Source organism: Bos taurus, chromosome 29, assembly GCF_002263795.3.
Source record: "Bos taurus isolate L1 Dominette 01449 registration number 42190680 breed Hereford chromosome 29, ARS-UCD2.0, whole genome shotgun sequence".
Taxonomy (NCBI): Eukaryota; Metazoa; Chordata; class Mammalia; order Artiodactyla; family Bovidae; genus Bos; species Bos taurus.
In genome coordinates, this window is record NC_037356.1 from 37,041,397 (window position 1) to 37,054,181 (window position 12,785).

General features: G+C 41.1%; 1 long non-coding RNA gene across 2 annotated transcripts in view; it reads right to left on the reverse strand.

Annotated features, from left to right (window-relative positions):
* Window positions 1–12,785, reverse strand: part of LOC101907707 (uncharacterized) — a 32,072-nt gene that overhangs the window by 17,877 nt on the left and 1,410 nt on the right. Inside the window, exons 2-3 of one of the 2 annotated variants that reach the window (XR_009493357.1) lie at window positions 6,010–6,147; window positions 139–5,443 (exon numbers count right to left, since the gene is read on the reverse strand). This is a non-coding gene — a long non-coding RNA (uncharacterized lncRNA). The remainder of the gene's footprint in view (window positions 1–138; window positions 5,444–6,009; window positions 6,148–12,785) is intronic. The other variant, XR_240655.5, reaches the window with a different exon arrangement.

Here is a 12,785-nt window from a genome sequence, read left to right on the forward strand (position 1 = left end):
GAAGCCTTTCTTTACCTCACACTGGCCCAGTTGCTTTAGTCCAGCTCCTCTCTGAACTGAATAATAGCAAAGGGGATGGAACTGCCATGATGAATTTAGATAAAGGTGTAGGAGCATGATTTTGAAGAAGTCACTCACCTGAAGAATAGAGATGGAATTGAAGAAGAACAAGCCTAGAGAGAAGGATAATTAGATGATTGCTCCAACAGAGGCCACGTTAGAGCCAAATGATGAATTCCTAATTTTGAACTGTAGAGAATTAAAGAGGGTAAACTTGAAAGGTATTTAGGAATTTTATCAATGTTTCATATATTAGTTAGGTTCACACTCAATGTTGCTCAATAGCTAAAATTAGTAGTTAGATACAAGAGTAGTAGATTAGTTACATAAACTGCTTTTGCTTTATTTCTAATTCCAATGCTCCTCAATAACCATTGAGCTTAGCTTTAAATGCTGATCTGTATTTCACTTGAATATAAAATTGTTCAGAATGTTCATTGTTTTCAGTTTTTTGTGTCTGTGTTAATGTAACAATATTCTACTACAAACTTAAAATGCAAAAACACCAAAGTTTTACTGGGGCGGGAAGCATCAGAATGCCTTCCGCAACTATAGTGACTCCCCCAAATCCTGTAATCTGAGCCAGATAGCTGTCTATTCCAGAAGGACATTTCTCTTTCCGACCCAGAACATGAAGTAGAGGATCCAGAAGAAATCTTGTGACCCACGAGAGTCCAGTTGAAGGTGAAAGCTGTTTTGCAAAGAGTCATAATTTAGTTTGACATGGTTGTTTGTAATCCATTGAAACCACCAGTTTCTGATGGGCCATAGGTCCGATGTGTCCTTGAACCTGCCCCAGGACAGAGTAGATGCTGTTCTCTTTGTATGGTTTAAACTGGTCACATAGGTTTACTTGTTTGTTATTGCTATTGTTTTATCTTGTTTTGACTCAGTGGCTAAGGATAAGGCTATTATTGGAGAAGGCAATGGCACCCCACTTCAGTACTCTTGCCTGGAAAATCCCATGGACAAAGGAGCCTGGTAGGCTGCAGTCCATGGGGTCGCAAAGAGTCGGACACGACTGAGCGATTTCCCTTTCACTTTTCACTTTCATGCATTGGAGAAGGAAATGGCAACCCACTCCAGTGTTCTTGCCTGGAGAATCCCAGGGACGGGGGAGCCTGGTGGGCTTCCGTCTATGGGGTCACACAGAGTTGGACACGACTGAAGTGACTTAGCAGTTATAATATAATAATGAGGAATCTGCTATCACTCAACTCACCCAGGCTACACACTGTCTGAATCTTCTGTGTCGTTGTAATTTGCAAAGAACCAGTGTGACTCCAGGCAAGAAAAAATTAATTGTGAATTAGTGAAGAACTCCATATTTTTTTTTTTAAGAAACCTCATGGAAAATGCATTCTAATGAAGTCTTTTCCAGTACTCTTTTTTCCTACCTCTTCAATAAAGGATGCAATTTGATCACAAGTTGACTGTTCCTTTCATAAAAGCCAATCTGAATTGACATGGAAAAATGGAGTCAGTCTGGGGAATATAGGAAAGTAATGTTGAATGCCCACTTTATCTCACATTGGAAGAGATTTGCCTGAGTGAAGGGACTCCATCTGAAAGAAGGAGGCTCTAACTTTGGAAACAGGCAGGATGTCGATGTAGCAATAGCAAGACCCTATGTTTTTATTCCTCACCCATGGTAGCTCAGATGGTAAAGAATCTGCCTGCAATGCAGGAAACGTGGGTTCAGTCTCTGGGTTGGGAAGATCCCCTGGAGAAGGGAATGGCAACCCACTCCAGTCGTCTTTTCTGAAGAAGTTGATGGATAGAGGAGCCTGGCAGTCCATGGCATCACAAAGAGTCGGACATGACTAACTAACACACTTACAGAACAGAAATATAGTCCCTAGCCCACAGAGCAGATACAAGGATTAATGACAATACATCATCAAAAAAGGATTTACAACAGTGCCTAGTTTATGGTAATCCCTCAGTAAGTTATTATTTTTCATCATTTATTAGTCCTTATTATAGCTGTAGCATGATGATGTTAAAGGCTATGTGGAGTTCTTCCCATTTTCCAAGAATTGGTGATCAGAGTCCACTTCTGAAAGCAGAAGATATACTCAATATTCTAAGCCCAAAAGATCAATTGAGAAGTTGCTAAGAGGTGTTACTATGGGCTGAATTGCATCTCTCAGAAAAGTGATAAAGAAGAAAGTGAAAAGTGAAAGTGTTGGTCGCTCAATTGTGTCTGGCTCTTTGAGACCCCATGGACTGTAGCCTACCAGGCTCCTCCATCTGTGGAATTCTCCAGGCAAGAATACTAGAGTGAGTAGCCATTCCCTTCTCCAGGGGATCTTCCCGGCCTAGGAATCGAACCCAGGTCTCCTGCATTTCAGGCAGATTCTTTACCATCTGATTCACCAAGGAAGTGAAGTGTGTGTTAGTCACTCAGGTGTGTCCAACTCTCTGTGACCCATGGACTGGGGCTCGCCAGGTTCTTCTGTCCATGATTCTCCAGGCATGAATACTGGAGCAGGTTGCTATTTCCTTCTCCAGGGGATCCACTAGGGAAGTCTCCAGAAAAGCTATGGTAGAGTCCTAATCCCCAGCACCTGATCATGGGACCATATTTGAAAATATGGTCTTTATGGAAGTAATCAAGTTCAAAAGAGGTTATTAGGGTGGGCCTTTTATAAACTATGACTGGTGTCCTTATAAAGAGGGGAAATTTGAACACTGAGATGGACATACACATAGGCAAGTTTATGTGATGACACACAGGCAAGACATCATATGAAGACAGAGGGTAGGAGTGATATATCCATGAGCTATGAAATGGCAATACCAAAGATTTCTGGAAAATCAGCAGGAGTAAGGAAGAGGTAAAGAAGGGTCCTTCTTGAATAGATTTCAGAGGGAGGTGACCTTGATTTGGGATTTCTGACCTTCAGAAGAACAAGACAATAAACTTGTGTTGTTCTAAACCACCCAATTTGCAACACTTTGTTACAGGAGCCTTAGAAGACTAACACAGGTGACTTTTCTCTATAGTGGGCACCATATAACCTCCCCCCGCCCCCGACCCTGCAAGCTGTCAGATTTATGAAGAGGGGTTTTCCTATTACCTAGCATCACCCAGCAAGAGTGTGGCATTTGAGTGTATCTACTCCTGAGGGTGAGGGAGAGGAGATGCAACAGTCAGGTTTGTGGGTGTCTACAGGATGAACTGCATTCCCCACTGATACAATCTTTGAGACCCAAGTAGGATTTTCTGGACTGCCACAAAACATCTGGAGAAAGAGCTACCAATGTTAAGAGAAGGCATGACTGTGTGACTGGGGGCTGTGAGTTCAGAATTTGCAAGAGGTAGAAAAGAAGGATCCCACCACTGCCTGCAGGACCCACCCTGGGACACTGGAGAGAGATGAGACAGGAAGCTTCAGGCTTTCTGAGGATTGCAGCATGGAGAGCAATGGATAGCAAAGCCTTCAGCTTAAATGCTGCCAGCTGAGGATCAGTAGGAAGATAAAGCCACCAATGCCTCAATGCCACCAATGCCTAAGAGAACTGCTCAGAATTGAGCATCTCTCTGTTATGGCCAGTAGAAACCTTCTTGTACTCACTGAGATTGAAGATAGAATCTTCAATAGAAAATCTTCATAGAAAATGGACATATCCTGACATGGGGTTATATACTTAGGAAATGATACTCATGGAAAGCAAGCAAGCAAGCAAGTCGCCTGACCATGAAGAGTCATGTTTCAGGGATTCCCTTGGTACCCATACTACAAATAGAGGCTCTGGCACCAACCATCCCACTGAAACCTACATTTGTAACTATCTCATGCAATTATGTAACAGAAGGGATCTAAGACACCTTTAACATAAAATCATCATTAAATTGCAATAAATACGTGAAATACAGGAAGCTCATTTAATTAAAAATGTAGCAAACGTTATTTTAAAAATAATTCTTATGCAATGCAATCCTTATCAAAATGCCAATGGCATTTTTCACAGGACTGGATCAAATAATTTTAAATTTTGTATGGAAACACCAAAGACCGTGAAAAGTGAAAACAATCGGGAAAGAACAGAGCTGGAGGAATCATGCTCCTTGACTTCAGATTATTTTTACAAAGTTACAGTAATCAAAACAGTATGGTACTGGCACAAAAACAGACACATAGATCAATGGAAGAGGGTAATTCAGAAATAAATCCACCCACTTATGGTCTTTTAATCTACAACAAAGGAGGTAAGAATGAACAATGGAGAAAAGGCAGTCTCTCCAATATGCATATTTTAACATTTTATAGCACATCAATTAAAAAAAATCTCTGTTGTGAACATTACACATTGAAGTTATATATTTGGGAGTTTGCTGGGTTTTTTCTATCTTACTCTGATCCTATCCCCATGGGTTCACCATGTAGCTTCTGCCAAGCTGCTTTTATAACCATCCTTCCAACCAATCCTGGATTACCCCATTGCCTTGTAACAATGATAGCACCCAAGATTATGTCGAGATCACCACATGAACATATGTCTTCCTTGGTGGCTCAGTTGGTAAAGAAACCACCTGCAATGCAGGAGACCTGGGTTCAATCCCTGGGTTGGGAAGATCCCCTGGAGAAGGGAATGGCAACCTACTCCAGTATTCTTGCCTGGAAAATTCCACGGATAGAGAAGCCTGGTAGGCTACAGTCCATGGGGTCACAAAGAGTCAGACGCATCTGAGTGACTAATACACAGTGCATACATTCTCCAGGGTATTTTCTAGTTCCCTAACCCATGTCACATCACAGGAAATTAACACTGTATTTGCCCTGGTTAACTATGAAAATATTCTTCATTTTCTCTATTTCAGCATTTTGTAATTGGCCTTGACATGGTCTGCCTACATTTTAAAGATTAACATTTGATCCTTCTTTTTCTATCTTAGAGTAATAAATCTGTTCTTTATTACTTACAGTAGTAATTCCTACTCTACCTCTGCTCTTGTTTGCACACGCTTGTATGTATGTGTGTGTGTGTTTCTTGTACAGATGGCTTCCGATTTTCTTATTTCCCTCAAATACAAACTCATTATTATAAAAAAGTACAGACGTATAATTAATATATTCAGGCCTGAAATTGTACAAAATGAAATAGATATTTTATTATGTATATTTTTGCCCTTTATATCACAGTGAAGGTACTATCTATGCTGGGCTGGAAGATAGCAGAACAACCCTTGTTTTGCCACTAAGTAGCTATAGGTGGTGGAGAAGGCAATGGCAACCCACTCCAGTACTCTTGCCTGGAAAATCCCATGGACGGAGGAGCCTGGTGGGCTGCCGTCTATGGGGTCGCACATCGTCGGACACAGCTGAAGCAACTTAGCAGCAGCAGCTATAGGTGGTAAGCAAGTGTCAATTACTTCCTGTGTAAAGTGAGAGGGCAAGACTGAATAAATTATGTTTTCTCCCAAATATCACTGTTTTATGTACAGTGCTCAATCTCCCATCGCCTTATCTAATTTCATTTTCTAACCAGTATTTTTGATACAGTGTACTGGTACACAGACTTTGAAAGAAGAGTTGTGCATCATACTAGGTATGCAATAATTTCTCCTCCATAGTGCAAACACTGCCTTTCCCAGCTATAATTAAATCATCGCATAAATGTCAAACTATGAAGAAAGCATTAAATATAGACTGAGCTGGTAGAAGCCACAGGAGTATCTGGATTCGCTAGAGACTACCTAACAATTAACACTAGAAGTTTCTTGTACACATATACAAAGAAGGAGTTAATCTCCTGGAAGGAAACATTCTAAATTAAAACTATCTTTAGGAAGTCACACACAAGAGAAAGTCCATCATAGCGCTCAAGAATATGAAAAACAAAGTGGGCTATAAAACTCAATATTTGAGATTTAATTTCATGTTGTAAAACCACATTCAGTAACAACAACAAAAAAAGAGAGAAATAGTATGCTGCAGTCACCTGTATGTTTTTGCCTTCTTTTATTCACATTTGTTTGACTGCTAATTGTTAGCCTGTTGTCAATTACTTGTTTTTGTGGTGCAGCTAGCATAGAATGTGAGGCCATTACACACAATGTTAAATTGTCTCTTTTTCTCCCTAAAAAAAAAAAGAAAAACTGTTATAAGGGGATTATACTTCAATAAACTGAATCCTATTTAAAATTTTATCTCATCTAGTATTTATACATTATCTCATTTTACTATTTCCAAGTATAATATTTTTAAGCTGGTTTTAGAAAAGGCAGAGGAACCAGAGATCAAATTGCCAACATCTGCTGGATCATCAAAAAAGCAAGAGAGTTCCAGAAAAAACATCTGTTTCTGCTTTATTGACTATGCCAAAGCCTTTGACTGTGTGGATCACAATAAACTGTGGAAAATTCTTAAAGAGATGGGAATACCAAACCACCTGACCTGCCTCTTGAGAAACCTATATGCAGGTCAGGAAGCAACAGTTAAGACTGGACATGGGACAACAGACTGGTTCCAAATTGGAAAAGGGGTATGTCAAGGCTGTATATTGTCACCCTGCTTATTTAACTTATATGCAGAGTACATCTGGAGAAGGCAATGGCACCCCACTCCAGTACTCTTGCCTGGAAAATCCCATGGATGGAGGAGCCTGGTAGGCAGTAGTCCATGGGGTCGCTAAGAGTGGGACACGACTGAGCGACTTCACTTTCACTTTTCACTTTCCTGCATTGGAAAAGGAAATGGCAACCCACTCCAGTGTTCTTGCCTGGAGAATCCCAGGGACCGGGGAGCCCGGTGGGCTGCCATCTATGGGACTGCACAGAGTTGGACACGACTGAAGTGACTTAGCAGCAGCAGCAGCAGAGTACATCATGAGAAACGCTGGGCTGGAAGAAGCACGCAATGGAATCAAGATTGCCAGGAGAAATATCAATAACCTCAGATATGCAGATGACACCCCCCTTATGGCAGAAAGTGAAGAAGAACTAAAGAGCCTCTTGATGAAAGTGAAAGAGGAGAGTGAAAAAGTTGGCTTAAAGCTCAACATTCAGAAAACTAAGATCATGGCATCAGGTCCCATCACTTCATGGGAAATAGATGGGGAAACAGTGGAAAGTGGCTGACTTTATTTTTTTGGGCTCCAAAATCATGGCAGATGGTGATTGCAGCCATGAAATTAAAAGATGCTTACTCCTTGGAAGGAAAGTTATGACCAACCTAGATAGCATATTCAAAAGCAGAGACATTACTTTGCCAACAAAGGTCAGTCTAGTCAAGGCTATGGTTTTTCCAGTGGTCACGTATGGAGGTGAGAGTTGGACTGTGAAGAAAGCTGAGCGCCAAAGAATTGATGCTTTTGAACTGTGGTGTTGGAGAAGACTCTTGAGAGTCCCTTGGACTGCAAGGAGATCCAACCAGTCCATTCTAAAGGATATCAGTCCTGGGTGTTCTTTGGAAGGAATGATGCTAAAGCTGAAACTCCAGTACTTTGGCCACCTCATGCAAAGAGTTGACTCATTGGAAAAGGCTCTGATGCTGGGAGGGATTGGGGGCAGGAGGAGAAGGGGACGACAGAGGATGAGATGGTTGGATGGCATCACTGACTCAATGTACGTGAGTCTGAGTGAACTTTGGGAGTTGGTGATGGACAGGGAAGCCTGGCGTGCTGCAACTCATGGGGTCACAAAGAGTCGGACACGACTGAGTGACTGAATTGAACTCAACTGAATATTTTTAAACACAGTTTTGTTATTTAGTTTTTTCACTTGAGAAATATTTTTTTCCAAATAGAAAGTCATCATAAAATTCAGTTATATGGCAACTAATTTTTAATATCTAATATATTTATACATTGGGCTTTCCTGGTGGCTCAGAGGTTAAAGCGTCTGCCTTCAATGTGGGAAACCTGGGTTCAGTCCCTGAGTTGGGAAGATCCCCTAGAGAAGGAAATGGCAACCCATTCCAGTATTCTTGCCTGGAGAATCCCATGGACGGAGGAGTCCACGGGGTTGCGAAGAGTTGGACATGACTGAGCGACTTCACTCACTCACTTATATTTATACAACTTACAGGATATAATTCATTATTTGGCTTTCTTTGTAAATAGTGACTGTGGAGCCTACATTTTAATTTTACCTAGGCATGGAGAGACTTTTCTTGTATAACTTCTTATTGTTTTTCTTCTTAGGAGCTATTTGTATATAAGGGCTAAATAGTTTCTTGAAACAGATCAAAATAGAACTCTACTGTTTCAAGAGACTTTACAGTCTTTATTCTTTCCTGCCCTCCAAGGACAGGCTGTCAATTCAATTTAGAGGAAACCTTCTGAAGGAAATACTTTCCTCTTCATTGTTCAGAAATGTCTTGAACTTGAGGAACTGACACTTTACACAACTGAATTGTTTCAGCATTAGACATTCTTGCATTTATTTGGGGGAAAGGAGAATCTAGGCGTTTAAAGTTGAGAATTCTAGAAATATATAAATTAAACTGATTTACCTCTGTACACTTTGATTTTCCTCAGTGTTTCTTTCTTGCAAAACATGCTGGTCCTACAGGTACAATGCTTCAAATCAAAAAGACTGAAGCCTTGACTGGTATCCTAGCAGGCTCATGGATTCCCCACTCCTAGCTCTTATTCCCCAAGGGCTTTTCCACAACAGGGAAAAAAAATGTGCTCTAATAATGGAGAAATAATTGTTGAGTGAGTTGGAGGTTATATGCCCTCTTTTTTCCAAAGAGAAAGTAGAAAAAAATATATTCATTAGGTAGAAAAAAAAAAAGATACCTACAGTTGCTCTAAACTTTTCATGAATCAGGCCTTCCCCAGGGGAGGATAGTTGTCATGGCCTTATTGGAACCCCTGTATTAATTTGAATAAGTAGGACTCCAGATTCTTCCTTGAGATGAAAACCAAAGTCATCGGGATCATGTTTGCTTCCATTTGGGGCAGGATCAGGAAGACCAGAGAGAGAGACAAGTCTCCACTTGCCTGTTCAAACTGTTCTAACGGTGGATCCATTTTCTATTCTTAGAACAGTCAGGTAACTGATCAGACTAAGAAGGAATGCTCAAATGGGCTCATTTGAGGGATAGTTAATACAGGGGCTTTTTGCAAAATGTGGGTGGGATGTAGAGAAACCACAAGTGATAGAATAATATCACAAGTTGTTTAAGAACAGAAGCAAATCATAATCTTTCAAGCCTGATGCAGTAAGCAGTGGTTCCTCAGGAGACAGAGCCAAGCAGAGAAGCCACTTCGACCGTTGGTCAAGGAGCCCACCAGCCCTTGAAACATCACAGAGGGGGAAAGTGAGAGAATTAAATAATTTGCCCTTTCTCTCCTGCAATCTCCTAATAGAGTGTTTTGCTATTTGCAACCAGCTGGAGTAGGAGGGGAAGGGTGCCTGTTGAGGAAATTCATGTAAAGATCAACCCCCAGGGACACAATGGAAAAGTGGGGAGGGGAGATTCAGGAAGCAGGTGCCCTGCTCTGGACCCTGGGAGGCTAGCCCACATGGACTGCAACATCTCATGCCTTGGTTTTATCCTTCGGGTGGTGTTCATTGAATCAAACTGGAAGTCTGGAGAAAACAAGGAAGTCCCTTTTTCTGGTCACAGTTTTGACAGTAACTGGGTTCTTCTATGTAAGGCCTCGGTTGTGAGGCATCACACTTCCTCAGCTACAGAGCTGCAACTCTTACTGCTGTGGTTACGTGGTTCCTGCACCTTGCCCCTTAAGGCTTAGGGGAAGTGATAGCTTCCCTCCAATATTGGTTCCCAAATGTGTCAACATCACTTTCCGTTCCCATGACTCTGCTCATATTTCTGTTAACAGTTCTTTATTAATCTTCCTTTAGTTAAACACTTTAAGACTGCCTTCTGTTTTCTTCCAGGATCCCGAGTGATACAGTAATGTACAAAAGTTTGCATAAGCCATCAGCAGGCCCAGAATGAGTGGGATCAATGTAGAGACTGCATTTTTGGGGGATACTCGGTTCTCTCTAGGTCACTAAGGAAAGATAACCCATTCGTTACCTTCCCCTAACTAGAGAACAAGAGTAGCAATGAGTTCTCAACTCCCAGAAGTGTTTAGCACGGACAGAGATGCTGAAGATCAAAATATATTTTGAAGTACTTCTGTCTGACCTTTCTCTTGTTCTGGGATTTCATTCTATGCTTTGGTCCTTCTATTCTCTGGCTTCACTTGTACAGGCTCTTGTTTGTAATTTCTGAGGTGGCTGGTATTCTCACAGTTTCTTTTTCCCTTCAGCATTCATGAGCTCCAGGGTACAGTTGGTTAGAGTTATTCATGTCTTGGTAATCTCCCAGCTAATTAAGTGCTTTGTTTTGAGATATAATTCACATACCATGTAATTGAGCCATTTAAAGTATACAAGGGGCTTCCCTGGTAGCTCAGACAGTTAAAAATCTGCCTGCAATGCAGGAGACCTGGGTTTGATTCCTGGGTTGGGAAGATTCCCTGGAGGAAGGCATGGCAACCCACTCCAGTATTCTTGCCTGGAGAATCCCCACCGACAGAGGTTCCTGGTGGGCTACAATCCATGGGGTCCCAAAAAATCAGACACGATTGGACGACTAAGCACAGCACAGCACAAAGTATACAAGGCATAATAACCTAAACGGGAAAAGAATTAGAAAAAGAATAGATATACGTATATGCGTAACTGAACCACTTTGCTGTATACCTGAAACTAACACACATTGTTAGTCATCTATACTCCAACATATAATTAAAACGTTTTAAACGAAAGAAGTTAAGTGTACAAGGCAATGGCTTTTAGACTGTTCAGAGTTCTGTAGCCTTCACTACTATCTAATTTTATAATCTTTTTTTTTTACCCCCAAACAATCTTTATACTCATAGCAGTCACCCACTACTGCACCTGCTTTGAGCCATAGAAAACCACTAATCCACTTTCTATCTCTATGGATTCTCCTTTTTTGGATATACCATAGACATGAAATCTCAGAATATGTGTGTGTGGCTTCCTTCACTTAGCTTAGTCCATCTGTATTGTAGCAGGTATTAAGTACTTCATTATTTTTTCTTGTTGTAGAGTGATATCCAGGGATGTCTATACCATTTTTGTTTATCCTTTTATCAAATTAAGGACGTTTCAGTGGTTGCCACTTTTTGACTGTTTTTAACATTTCTGTATATGTTTGCATGTGGACTTATAGTTTCATTTCATATACTACTACTACTACTACTACTAAGTCACTTCAGTCGTGTCCGACTCTGTGCGATCCCGTAGACGGCAGCCTACCAGGCTCCCCATCCCTGGGATTCTCCAAGCAAGAATACTGGAGTGGGTTGCCATTTCCTTCTCCAATGCATGAAAGTGAAAAGTGAAAGTGAAGTCGCTCAGTCATATCTGACAGTCATGTCCAACGCTGTGCAACCCCATGGACTGTGGCCCACCAGGCTCCTCTGTCCATGGAATTCTCTAGGCAAGAATACTGGAGTGGGTTGCCATGCTCTTCTCCAGGGATCTTCCCGACCCAGGGATTGAACCCACGTCTCTTATATCTCCTGCATTGGCAGGTGGGTTCTTTACTACTTGGGAAAATACATATATATATATATATATATAAGTAGAATTGTTGGGTTATATAATACCATATAGTCAACGTTTTGATGACTATAATAAATAATTTGAACAGGTAAAGTAGTCTTTTGTGTAACAAGTAAGAAGTATTAAAAGAGTTACACTAACCAATCTTCCTGAAATGATTTCATAGAGTAATGGTTTATTTTGTGTGGATTTATGTGGTTTTAACTTTTACATCTTATGAGGAAATCTTGTGTAATGACAGGAAATTGTTGAAATTAGTGAGTGTACTTGCCATTTAAACAGGATAAAAAGTTGGTGACACTTCAAATTTTAAAAAAATGCTTGCTGTTAATATATCATACTTTTTAAAAACAATTTCAAAGAAACAAAACCCAAGAGAAATTCTGCGACTTTGGAAAAACTTCCTCATGACTAGCCAATCATTATGCAATGTACGTCAGAAAGAATGATGTCAAGAAGTTGGCCTCTGTCTTTTTGTACCAGCTTGAATGAGTATTATTCTTCCTCCAGGTGCAGGCTTTGTTTGCACACTGATTCCTTCTGCATGGTTTAGTTGATTGCCTTAGCCTCTATTTTTGTTCTTGTTCAGTCACCGAGTCATGTCCAAGTCTTGCAATCCCATGGACTGTAGCATGCCAGACTTCCAAGTCCTTCATTTTCTCCCAGAGTTTGCTCAAATTCATGTCCATTGAGTCAGCGATGCTATCTAACCGTCTCATCCTCTGCATCCCCCTTCTCCTTTTGCCCTCAGTATTTCCCAGCATCAGGGTCTTTTCCAGTGAGTCAGTTCTTCACATCAGGTGGTCAAAGTATTGGAGCTTCAGCATCAGTCCTTAGGGGCTTCTCAGGTAGCTCAGCTGGTAAAGAATCTTCCTGCAATGCCAGAGACCTGGGTTTGATCCCTGGGTTGAGAATATCCCCTGGAGGAGGGCATGGCAACCTACTTAAGTATTCTTGCCTGGAATCCCCGTGGAGGAGCCTGGAGGGCTACAGTCCGTGGGGTCACAGAGTTGGACACAACTAAGCAACTAAGCACAGCACAGCACATCAGTCCTTCCAATGAATATTAAGGGTTGATTTCCTTTAGGATTTACTGGTTTGGATCTCCGTGTAGTCCAAGGGACTCTCAAGAGTCTTCTCCAGCACCACAATTCAGAAGCAC